The sequence below is a fragment of the Pteropus vampyrus genome, unplaced genomic scaffold (genome assembly GCF_000151845.1).
Source record: "Pteropus vampyrus isolate Shadow unplaced genomic scaffold, Pvam_2.0 Scaffold133, whole genome shotgun sequence".
Lineage (NCBI taxonomy): Eukaryota > Metazoa > Chordata > Mammalia > Chiroptera > Pteropodidae > Pteropus > Pteropus vampyrus.
The window spans coordinates 1,334,604-1,347,297 of record NW_011888914.1 but is presented as its reverse complement, the minus strand read 5'-3'; the positions used below and the strand labels follow the sequence as shown (position 1 = coordinate 1,347,297).

The 12,694-nt window shown below is 32.9% G+C and overlaps 1 long non-coding RNA gene across 6 annotated transcripts in view; it reads right to left on the bottom strand.

Moving 5' to 3' along the window:
* Positions 1-12,367, bottom strand: part of LOC105296968 — a 57,570-nt gene extending 45,203 nt beyond the window's left edge. Inside the window, exons 1-3 of one of the 6 annotated variants that reach the window (XR_002782118.1) lie at positions 11,540-12,366; positions 8,487-8,677; positions 2,159-2,176 (exon numbers count right to left, since the gene is read on the bottom strand). This is a non-coding gene — a long non-coding RNA (uncharacterized LOC105296968). Of the gene's footprint in view, positions 1-2,158; positions 2,177-8,486; positions 8,678-11,539 lie in introns of all 6 variants that reach the window. The other 5 variants (XR_002782117.1, XR_002782116.1, XR_002782115.1 and 2 more) reach the window with 5 other exon arrangements.
* Positions 12,368-12,694: the final 327 nt, after the last annotated feature.

Genomic DNA, 12,694 nt, shown 5'->3' with positions numbered 1-12,694 from the left:
TCTCTAAAACACATGGTCAAAATGAAATCAGAGAAAACAGAATGAGATCAAAGCAACTCTCTTTTCTGAGTCAAAAGTATTTCATTTATTCTTCTATTTTATTATATGTTCCTCTAACACCATTTTAATTGATGCAAATATTCCAGTGAAATTCAGTTTATCATTGTTAATTTATTTCATTGCCATAAGGGAGTTTTCTAGAGGGGCATTCTGTGTTTCCAAATTGCTCCCTGTATTGTAAACTGAATGATACTGAAAAATCTTTATACAGATTTCTGTGTGTATATTATTTATCATTTCTTTAGCGTCAATTACTTGATCTGAATCTGAGTTAATGAGTTTGTGAATGTTAAGTCTTTTTAAACTCATTACCAAATTGTCCCTCAGAAAGTTACTGATTTACGATTCTACTAGCACTATTCAAAAAGCCCTACAAATAGATGTTTCTACATTTTACTACATATTTACTGTAATGCTGAATTATTTTACTTATTTGAATTATATGCAAAAAACGTGTTGAAGATTAAAGGAAGCTATAATAACCTAAATGAGATCAAAGAATAAAAATTCTCTCTATGAGTAATTTTCCTTAAATTTCTTAAATAATGTTCTAAAGGCACTCTAATTGTTTGGATAGGAAGAACTGATTATTAGTACCAAAGGAAGGTCTCTAAACTTAAAAAATCAGCTGCTATTTGATTAAAGAACTTTTTTTTTTCATTTCTTCTCATATCTGTCTGCGCATTATAAACAAATTACTCTGCATTTATATGGATGATCTTCTTATACCAAAATGATCCAAGTCAGCTTTTTGATATGTTTTGCTGTATATTTTGTGTATACCAGCTTCAGCTTATCTATTTGCATTTCATGTGCAACTCCTAAATTATTTTGATATACTTAGTATATAATAAATGATAAAATAAGAGATAAACTATCAGAACAATAGAACTATAGTCATGTCAATTGTATTTTAAGGTTATAAAATGGTAACTTTTAATATAACTATTACAAGTGATTTCTGAGGGTACCCCTTGCTTAAACAAGATACAGAAAAGGAGAATCTGGACTCAAATAATTGTTAACATAAAAACGATCACTTGCAAAAGGGTATTTTATTTGTGGTTTATTTCTTAAGATCAATTTAAATCTAAGAGTAATAAACACGTTGTTTTTAATAGTTTTGATATTTGGGCATCTTGAAAAAACATAATGAAATAATTTTCATAGAAATTATATTTTAATGTATCACCCACCTAGCTTTACTTTGCTCTTTAAGACTTTTCCCAGTCTATCTCTCCTACCTATTTCTCAGTATTTTTTTGTGGAGGGAGGGATAGCTTCATATTCAAACTCAAAACTATCAGTTTACCTTCAATAAATCATGTCTCAAAATGGAATTTATCCAGAAAAAGAAGTCTGGATTTTAGGTAACATCTGTTCTATGAAAGGGAGAAAGGAAAGACCTAAATTGAATATGAGGTGGTTTTATAAGCGTTTAGCCAAAGATATGAAAAAATGTCTGAGTGAAAAAGATAGATATTCTCTACTGAGAGACTATCAGAAGCTAATGAGATACTTTAGATAGAATGATTTAAGATAATTACACAGGCCAAATTTAATGTAAAGAAACGAGAGAGGCCAGGTTGTTTATGATTAGGACACAGGACTGATTGAGATCCTGTGCTGGGTGGGTTTTTTTCTTCCTGCATTGTTTAGGATGTACTTTTCATCTTTTGAAATAAAAATCATTTCAATAGTATTTATTATTATTCACTTGTAATCATGTTGTATTTTAATGAATGGCTGGACTATTTACTGCCATTTTATGAGAACTAAATTCCAATTATATCAGAAAATAGTACATCTTCATTTGTAAGTCATTTTATGTATAAAAATGTTGTTTTCCCTGATCTATATCTAGTCATATTTTTTTTCTGTTTGTACATAGATAAAATTCTCTGAGATACTCATGAATACTTTGGTGGCTCCCATGGGAGCCTGACATTTCAATATTTCTTGCCACGCTTGGGAAGGAAGCTTTTCAAAAAATTAAAGGCATTGATAAGAAAACCCTTCATTAATAAAACAGACTATTAAGTTTGCAGCTCCTGTACTTAAAATTTTCATATTTTATCTAAAATTAATTTGTACGTACCACGAACCTTTCTGAAGTCTAAAAAAAAAAAGAGAGAAATAAAGTTAAGGGCGAGATTAAAAAATGGCTTCATCTACATCTCTGCTCTACAGATCATTTTCTCTTTTATTTAATAATTAATGCTAGCTACAGCAGCATGTTTAAATCCTCAACAGATAAGAAATAATTAAGTTAACACCACTCAAAATGATATGTAACATCTCAATCAGTGAGAATTTTTAAGTGGTAACAAGGAGAATGAAATTATTGGAAGCTGCACTGTAGGATTCTTTTTTTTTTTCCAGTGAAAGTCAAAGGCACATTCATACAGATGCAAGAAACACCACACTTTAGTGAACTTGTTGAAGCATCTGCTAAAATAGCTGCCAGCAATCTAAATACTCAGTGGCATACAGATAGTACTCTCCTGGCTTTTACAGTTAGTTGTCTACAAACCCCAATAAAATATATTTCAAATTTGAAAATTAGGCATTTCCCTCGATGTTGGGCTTTCCTTTATATCCCCCTTATCCCAGTTTCACAAATACTAAATTGCTTCGCCCAAATAAAGAACTTTAATAGTCTCCATCCTCAACTTTAAGCTCAAGGAAATAGATATGAACAAAAATATTTCGTATTCTCTCTCTCTTTCCCTCTTTCCTTCTCGCCCTCACTCACTCTTCTTCTTTTCTCCTAATTTACTGAAGCAGCTATGTGCCACTCTACACTCCTGGGAAACCATCCATGTGCATTTGCCCATAATGCCATATATGCCATAGGAATCAGTGTAAGCAAACAAAAGGTACCATAAAAAAAAAAAATAATCTTCCTGCAAGTACACACCAGCAAACTCATTCTTTGCATTCTTTTTTAACAACTTCTAACATAGAGTTGTCCCAGAAAAATTGGGCACTTTATTTGGCTCCCCTTCATTTTATGTGCCTGAGAAATGGGAAAAAATGACATGAAACACAAAAGTTCAGAACAGAGAGAAATAATTTTCTCTTTTAGCTGCAATTGTCTTCTTCATCACCCAACACTCATCATTACCATCATCATCATTGCATTTCATGAAATTTTATTTCATATAAGGCAGATTGTTAAAAAATTTCTGAATTCTTATGGCTCTTTGGTTTTCCAGTAAATAAGGCAAGAAAATTCTACCCTGTGGTTAAATCTGTACAACTCTGCTCAATGGTTGAATTTGTACAATGCTGTGGACTGTGGTTACTCCTTTCTGTGCCTAGAGAAAAACCTAAAAATACACGTTAACCCACAGTCACAGCACTGCAGAATAATCACTGTCTGAAGCAGTTGACACTATTCCCAAGCCAAATTCCAGTCTAAACTGAATGACCCAGGAAATACCTTAGGCAATTGCAGAGAGCAGGCTAATAGGTGAGTGGCAGCAAATCTCTGCTGTCTCAGTTTGAGGGCACGGATGAGGTGAAGGGACTGAGGCCTTTACAAGTTACTAACAGCAGGACTGGCTGGCATGCTTGTGATGTGGATATGTCCAGATGTGGTCAGGTCAGTCAGAACAGCAGGGGAAATGGGTCACAGGAGAGATAGGAACCGTTAAGTCACCTCCCCTCACTGTTTCATCTAATCCCTTAATTTATGACGTAATAACACTATCAAACGCAAGTCAGGCAGAAGATAGATTCTGTAAAAGTTATTTTTCCATTTGTTCAACTTCTTCCCCTCTCCATGATCAAATCTTTAGGGACATTTAGTTTAGGTAGTTTTGCATAGTGGTTAATGACTTGTTTTCCCAAAATAACCACAGGACACTCTACTCCAAGAAGAGACTGTGTACCATACCATGCTATTTGTAGAGTAGTGCTTATTTATTCTTCCCTGAAAAATAGGATCTCTCGAGTACCCCAAATTCACCTGTCTTTGCGCTTATCGCATAATATTGAGTATGACCTCTCCTTGGAGTAGAGATTCTGTCTCATGCATCTTCTTTTCCTCAGCTTCTAGAACAAAGTTGGGCATAGAGCTGGCACTTACCAAATATGTTTTGAAATAACCCGAACTTAGGCAATGCATCTCATTTATTTATTTCGGCATATAAAATGTTTTTTTATACGTAGTAATTTTAATCCATTAATTATGGCATCAAAAGTTAGGGATAGATCCACTCTTTTCCTGAATACCTCTGAGGGACTAAAGAACATAAAACCATTGTCTAAGGAGTGCTCAAAACCTTTTCTGAAATGCTGCAGTGTTTTTCGACATGTTTAGTGGAAGTAAAATATATTTGTCAGGGTTCTTCAGAGAAACAGGACCAATTGGATGTGTGTGTGTGTGTGTGTGTGTGTGTGTGTGTGTGTGTGTGTGTGTGTATCTATAGAGAGATATTAAGAAATTGGCTCATGTGATCTGGCAGTCTGAAGGCCCGGAGAAGAGTTGATGCTGCAGTTCAAGTCTGAGACTTGGAAGCAAAATTCTCTCTTCTTTGGGGAAATTCGGTTGGTTTTTTAAGAACTTCAACTGATTGGATGAAGCTAATTATGGGCAGTAATCTGCTTTATTTAAAGTCTATTGATTTAAATGTTGATCTCATTTAGAAAATACTTTCACAGCAACACCCAGACAGGGGTTTGATCAAATATCTGTGTATTGTGGCCTCACAAGTTTGACACATCAAATTAACTATCATAATAAATATTACAATACTATGAAAATTTCAGAAACAATTTTTTTGAGTTATTCCAATTTGTTGGAGAAAAGGCTATGAAAAAAAAAATAAATTAAAGTCCCAGAGTTAAAGATTAGCTTGACAACTTGCACTAACTAAAGGTCTGCCAAACTGTGTTAACTTTTTCTGCATTCTTTCTGTGGAATTTAAACTTGTGAACTTAGAAAAGGTTGGAATTTGCATGCTTCACAAGGAATTCAAAATATTCTCTTTACTTTTCTCATTGCTGTTGTTTTTTTGCATGTAACCAAATCAACCCAAAACTAATGATCCGTAGGAAAACTGCTAACCTTTGTGACTCTAATTTTGTAAAGATTATTGGCCTTTCTATTGAAATTCCAATAAGAAATCAAGATTGTGATCAAATATCATTTCTAGGAAATTTTCTATAAACTTGCATGTAGAATAAGTAGCTTCCTGTCTTCAGGTATACATTTTTATTAAAACAGTTGGATTTTATTCAAATTATTTACATATAAATCTGTTTTCCACAATAGTTTATGAGTCTTCCTTAGTCCCCAGATAAGCAGCAACAACATCACCTGGGAACTTGTGGCTAAGTAAGGCTGAAATCACCAAAAGGTCTTGGTCTGTTGGCTCAGAAATCATCTTGGGAAGCCCGCCTTGTTGATGTGTGTCATGGTTAGCTCTTATGAGATGACTCAGTCCTTTTTAAAAAGCATCTTTTTATTCACTCTTTGGAGGCTTGACATGAATTCGGCAGCGTTCATTAAATACCTTCCTGTTATTTACCACTTCTTCAACATTTAGTTCTGATTGCATCCATTTCAACTTTGTCTGCTCTTTTCTAAGTTGTTTTAATAACGTTAAATCATCCAAATTCTTTTCTCTTTCTTCTCAGAGATATTTTACTACTGATGAAGTCTGAGCTATACAATTTTTTATGACTCTGTCTCTCTTGAGCCTATCACTGACTTCCCGAGAAATTGTGTATTTTAACAAGATTTCCCAGATAACTTCGAAATTAAAGTTTGTTAAATACTGTTCTAGGTGTTGATATTAACATACATGACTAGGGCAATATACGTACATCAAGGAACCCATATTCTAGTAAGGAAAAAATTTCTAGAACAGGCCATGTTCTTTCTCCAATTGAGAGTTTGAAAGAGCTATTCCATATGCCACAAATATTCACTGTCCCCTACCCTTGGTCTTTACATCTCTTATATTTTCCAGGTCACTTTATACCAATTCTATGTGAAATTCAAAATAAATAAGTACAAGTAAATCTAGTAAATTTTTTGTGCACCTCCCTACACACACACCACTGCCTAACCAGGTATCAAAATTTAGTCAAAGTTTTTGGTTATGTTGTTGTTTTGTTTTGCTTTTTTCTAGTGTCTGTGGCTAGTGCTTAATCACAGGCTAGATCTAGAGTGTTTCGATTGTTTGGAAAACCATCAATTCCTGTAAAATGAGATTGTTAAGATGTCCTTATTTTATACTGCAATGAAACTTGAATAATGAATGGTACATTGTACATTTTCCATTTGCTTCTCTAGTTAACATGTGGTCAGCCTGAAAGTAGGAATCACTGTCTGCTATACAATGTTACTCCAGTATCTCATCCATATCCTGGTGCCTCATGGGTCCTCAATAAATATTTACTGATTTTGTGGGGAGAAAAAATTTTTCCTTCTACTTTTCTAGTTTTGTTGGCTTGCCTAACAATAAAAATTACATAAAACAGATTAACAGGAGACAAACAGATTTAATTATGTACCTACAGGAGCCCACAAAGACAGGAGACTCAAAGATAACTAAGCAATTGATGTTGATATGCCATCCTGGCCTAAAGAATGGAGAAGGGGCCAGCTCGTCAAATAGAAGGAGGGTGATTCACAGGAAGATAAGAAGAGCAGATGTTTAGCAATCAAATGTATGCCTGCCATGCAAGTAAGTCTTTCAAAAAATTTAAAAAAAAAAAATTATCTCTGATAACAGCTGTCTTTCTGGGACAGGCCCCCTATCCACATTCTTTTAGGCAGGTAAGGGAGAGGTAAAATTTTTCCTGAATCTGCTAGGTCTTCATTGCCTTCAGATCAAAATAATTTGCAAGCCAAAGTGATACATTTTGGGGTAGCACATTCTGCTCTCCTTCAATTTTATGAATGAGTGATGAATTGAATTAGATAAAATAATGGCCACATATTTAGGGATAACTTCAAAAGATAAAAATTATTCCAGTATTTCATGCAAAACTAAATTATCATTGAGGATTTCTTCTTTGATGCAAGTGTGTTTTTCTCCCTCTAAATTATAACAAGCATAAGAGATAATTGTTTAATTTTTTCAATTGTGGAGATCACAAATTTAAACTTGATCTTTTAAATTTAAATTCATCACTCTTCTCCCGATTCCCAATATTGTAATTATCAGAAAGTAGGTATTGAGCAGAAGTGAGAACTATTAGAAAAATAATTTGTTGTTAATGAAATCAGTGGAATGCCACAAGATTCTTATTGAGTTCTTTCAAGTACTCAACAGGTCAACTAAAATCAAGAATTTAAATTCTTAAACTTATGACTAAATCCCTTCCTCCATCTATATTGAAAGAAATTCTTGGCCCAAGTTAAAGAAATGCCTCCTTGAATTTGATCAAGTATTTGCATTTCATGTTTAAGAAACACTTGCAGAATTTGATATTTCTCTCAGGTACTTGCAGGGGGCTTAGTTTTAATATCATTTCTCTTGATGTATTAGTTATTATTTTTACATAAATTGTTTAGCAGCAGGCTATATATTAAATCCTGAAGTATACTGTATTCTTAGTATTTCTGAAAATAAATAAAAGCATACAGAGGAAACATTTATGAAAAATGACATGCTTTCCTATATGTTCAGCTGAAAAAACAGAGGTTTATTAAAGAAAACAAGAGATGCTTTCTAGTGGTGGAAGATAATGCCCCAAATAAACATGAATAAGATCTGCTTTGAAAAATCTCTGGATCTTGTTATGGTCAGTTTCAGGGGCTTATGGTGACAACTTTAAAGATGGATTTATTATGGCTCTGGTCATATTTGTACAATGCCTTTAAAAAATAAGCACCTGGGCACAGAATTTTGCTGAGAGGGCATTCATATGACAACTGGCATTGGGAAATGAATGAGGAATGGCTGAAAATCTGCAGGCTCATAGAGCATGATCAATTTTATTAAATCATTTCAGTCAGCTCTGTTCAGTGTCTATCTCTAGGCACATCAGAGAAGCCCATCACCACACTTAGTGGTGCTCAGAGAAAGATATTAGAAAGGCTGACAAATTATCCTGACCTAATTAACTAGAATTCAGACTGGGGAAGTATTTTATGTAATCTAAATTATTGTGCATCTAGTTCTGGCTATTTTCATCACATAGTGATGACTTCTTAGTATTTTGCATATACATAGTAGCACTCTTACATTTGCAAAGTATTGAAACATTTGAATTAACAATTTGTAATATTCCCATATTAAAGATGAAAAAACTGTGGCATGGATAAATTAAACTATCTTTGATGGTTAGTTTAATCCTAATATACTATCTAAGCCTACTTGTCATCAATTATGAACAAGACAAATATGGTAGAGTCTAACATGATAACAATAGAAGGCCATGAACTTTTTCATGACTAGCATTACCTGATATATTTCCTCATTTGTGGTAGTGATTCACCTGTTGATAATTCTTGCAGAGGTAGAAGCATCATCCTCCAATGTAGCATATTAAATCTTGTGTATATTTGCCTGTGTGTGAGTTGGTTTAAGTTGCAAAAATTTCATGAAGATAATTCTGACACCCTCACTTCTCATCCTTTGTGAGAATCACTGACCTAAAAGAATAATATTCATAAATTCCAGAAGAGTCTGAGATTATATCTTCCAATTACCTAGTCTAAAAATATTATTATACTTTGTTTATATTTTAAAAAGACACTTTTCAGACTTGAATATTATTGATTTGTGTTTGCATGTGAATAAAGCAATATTCAATTTTTCTTAGCACCTATTATGTGAAAAGCACAAAGCCCAATTTTTTACCCAATAAACCAGGCCAGTAATTCACAGATTTTATCATGTTTTAATCTTATGAGACCTTCCATAACTCTCCATTTGAATGAAATTCCCTCATTTCTAAAAGAAACAGATGTTCTCCTATTGCCAAGGGAAGATATTAAAAGTACTTTATATAGATTGAATTTTTTTTAAGGTTTTGGAGGTACATAATTCTACTATAACTGACAATTAAAAGTGTCTGAAACAAACATACTCGTTTATATGCCATTCATAAACCTCATTATCTTCAGAAACTAGATCTAAACTCATCTTTCTTGAATGTCTTCTTCAGTGGATAAAATAGACCCAATTACTCTGTTCATTTCTTTGTCTGGTGACCTTTGGACAGATAATTACAAATATTCATGTTTATAGTTTTATAGCTTTTATTATATTTCAGTCATTGACTCTGTTTAATATTCACAAAAGTCCTATAAATGTGTTTCTATAATTTTCAACAATTAACAGATAAAAAGACAGAGGCACAGAAATATGAAGTAGATTAAGTAGCTTGACAGTAATCACACAAATAGGTGAGATATAGACACAGAATTTGAACTCAGGACCGAAGATTTCAGTGGTCATGTTCTTAAGACTATGTAATACTATCACCCAGGAAGAGACTCATTTGTGATTCATTTTTCCCCCACTGGGATAGAGATATTCTTTCTTAGTAAAATTAATAGATCTATTTGTTTCAAATCTGCCATTCAGAAATTTTAGGCCCACAGAACTAAATTAATATGTATTTTTTGTAAGATTTTATAACTTGATTCTAATAACTTCTGAAACTTCTTAATCCTCAAGGTCATACTATATTTTAATTCTGTCCTTCCAAGGTGCTCACTAACCCTTCCCAGTCTGATGTTATTAACTAAGTAAATGAGCATGTTTTGAGATGATTGATGGAATTATTAAATAGCACTCATCCTAGGACTAACCCCATTACTCATGTTTCTAGACTTTGCTATTAAACTATTTGGACTACAATTATGAAAAAAATTATATTCCTATTTAGAAGTAATAAGGTAAGTCTCTCAGCTTTCTCAAATTTTGGGGGGAAGTAAAGATGGTATAAGAAAAAACATTTAAAAATTCAAAAATGGATGAAATCTTTTTCATTTATTGATGAGATTATCAGGTTAAGCAAAAACCTTCCTAGAGTTCATATAATTGCTGATTATGTTTTTAATTACTGTAATAATTATTTTCCAATTCTTCATAATTTAACTGTAATTTAGCAGAATGACTCATCAGGTAGCATTTATTTTATCATGAAATTATTCTCATTATTTTACAGTACCTAGTTGTGATAGAGGTTTATGTACTTAACAAAACAAGACACAAGTTACTTGAAATGTCTGTTCTTCTATTTTTAATTAAAAAAAATTTTTATATATGGAATTGAACATTTTCCCATAACTTTTCCCTAAAGTTCAGAATATGATTGCAATAAATTTTAAGTTTCTAAAATATCTATTTGAAAAATCCACAAAGAGATCTGGTAAAGAGTATATTATTCTTTTTATAAAATACTTTAGCATTTTGTGTAGCAACATCAAACTTTTACAATAGAATAATGTCAGTATAATACATTCTCTTTTAACAAATTATATTTCCCTTATGGACGAAGATATTTGCAATGCTTAATTTTCTGGAGAAACTTAAAATCCTTTTGACTTTTGCTATTGGTATGTTACTGTTTTTATTTGTATTTTTTTCCTTGATTTGATTTGTCTCTATTTCTTCTTATAATTAGGACTTGTTGCTATATTTTTCTGCAAAATCACTGGATCCTATTATACTTAACAATTGTGCTGCCAAATTAAATAAATAAAAAGGCTGTTTTACTCTATATTGCCTTATTGCAACTTTTCACTGTGATCCTATCAGAATTTGTCTGACATGAAGTCTGTAGAGATCAATATATAGTATCCCTTCTCCTACATTAAATAAATTGGATCTGAATTTCACTTTGTTACTCACTACTACAATTAATTTAACTTTTGATGCATTCCGAGGCTATTGCTTTTTTGTTTTCTAGATAATACAGAACAAAGGTTGAATTGGGAACTCTACACTACATCCAGTTTAGAACTTAATTAACCACAAAAGTTAAAAGCGAGGGCAGTCCCCAATAAGCTGACAATGAAAGTGGTGGCTGCCCTCAACCTGATAAGAAAGAAACCAAGAGTTTTAAATTGAGATCACCACCAGCATAGCCGTAGGTTTCAGCAGTGACAAACTGTAGTTACAGATTCCAACAGCCCCTGATGAAAAGCTGTTCTCATTCCCTAATGCTTTATGGGAGAGCTGCAGCTGCTTGGAATATTTTTCAAGCAGAAAGCCATCATCATGACAACACCAGAGTAAGAAAGGGCAAAAAAAGTTCTTTCTGGTAGGGAAATAAAGACATCTTAAGCTTGACTTCAAAAGCTCTCTACAGCAAACAGTAACTGTGGAAATACTGTTTCATCTTTGCCTCTGGGATATTATTAAGCTTTTCTAGTAGCTCTAACTGCAGGAGAAGGGATTACAGAAGTTGCTGCTGTGTAGCTGCCTGCCATACAAATATCTGGAAAAGCTGGGATCACGGATTTATATTCGGGCCAGTGATTAGCCAACCCCAAGATACTGACCTGGTAATAAACACGGCAACACACCTCTTTTCACACCATACAAATAAAAGCACGTAAGACACTTCCATCTCTTGCTGAAATGTCAAAGACTTCCCTTTCGTTAAAGTTTGCAAAATTCAGCCGGGCCAGTTCTATCTACAATGACTAATAGCATGCATCATCCAGCAATGCCATTCACACCGCAATGGTTATAGCTGTGTCAGCATTTCCACGATGATTCTCTGCTTTCAAAGGTTGTAGCTCAATTGTTTAAAAATCCACTAGGAATTGCAATGACCCATGCAGTCCTGGTGTAGAAACTATACAATATCATTTTAGCTCAGAGGGCAGAGACACAATAAAGATTAGTAATCAAAGGTGCTTTAGTATTGTTATTTATTTGATTCAGCAGCTCAATATGTTTTTGCAAAATCATTTTTCAGTGGAATGTATCTACTGTCCATTTGATGTGGATGAACTTCTTGTTATTTTGAAAAAGGGAAAACAAACCAATTTCATTTTTTAAAATGAATGAGTACATGCAGAGTGTATTTTATCATGCTATCAAAGATTTGTAACGAAAATTGAATGAAATTTGGATTCTCTGCGTAAATAAGAGCTACTATGTGTCTCGGTCTCCTAACAAAGTAAAATCCATAATGATCACTAAATAATTACTAGATGTCTTAACAGCTGGCATTTTGTTCTTACAGATTTAAATGTGAAAATGAATAACATTTAATGTGCATACACATATATGATATTGTGAAAAATATAATACACTTAGCTTTCAAAATTTATCTTCTCAGGACAAAAAAATGCCAGGAGCACAATGATAGGCTTAAAACATAATCAAGATTAAACAATAGGTATTTTAAAACATAGAAAAAATTTATTTTTAATGAACATTAACTTGATTTGATTTTTCTCAAAAGCTGATACATTCGACAACTCTTTTATAGACACAACTGATTGAAATTTATTGCTGTTTTTTAAAAGCTTCTAATAATTAGGTCTCTATGACAGTGGTTTATAGTCTTCATTTTCCTATGCAGTTGAAATTTTAAAAAAATCATTCTATGATTATTCTCTGATTTTCTGCCTCGTCTAGATCATCAGTGAGACACATCAGTGTAGCCTAGCCATTATTATTTTCTTCAGTTTCATTTTTATCTA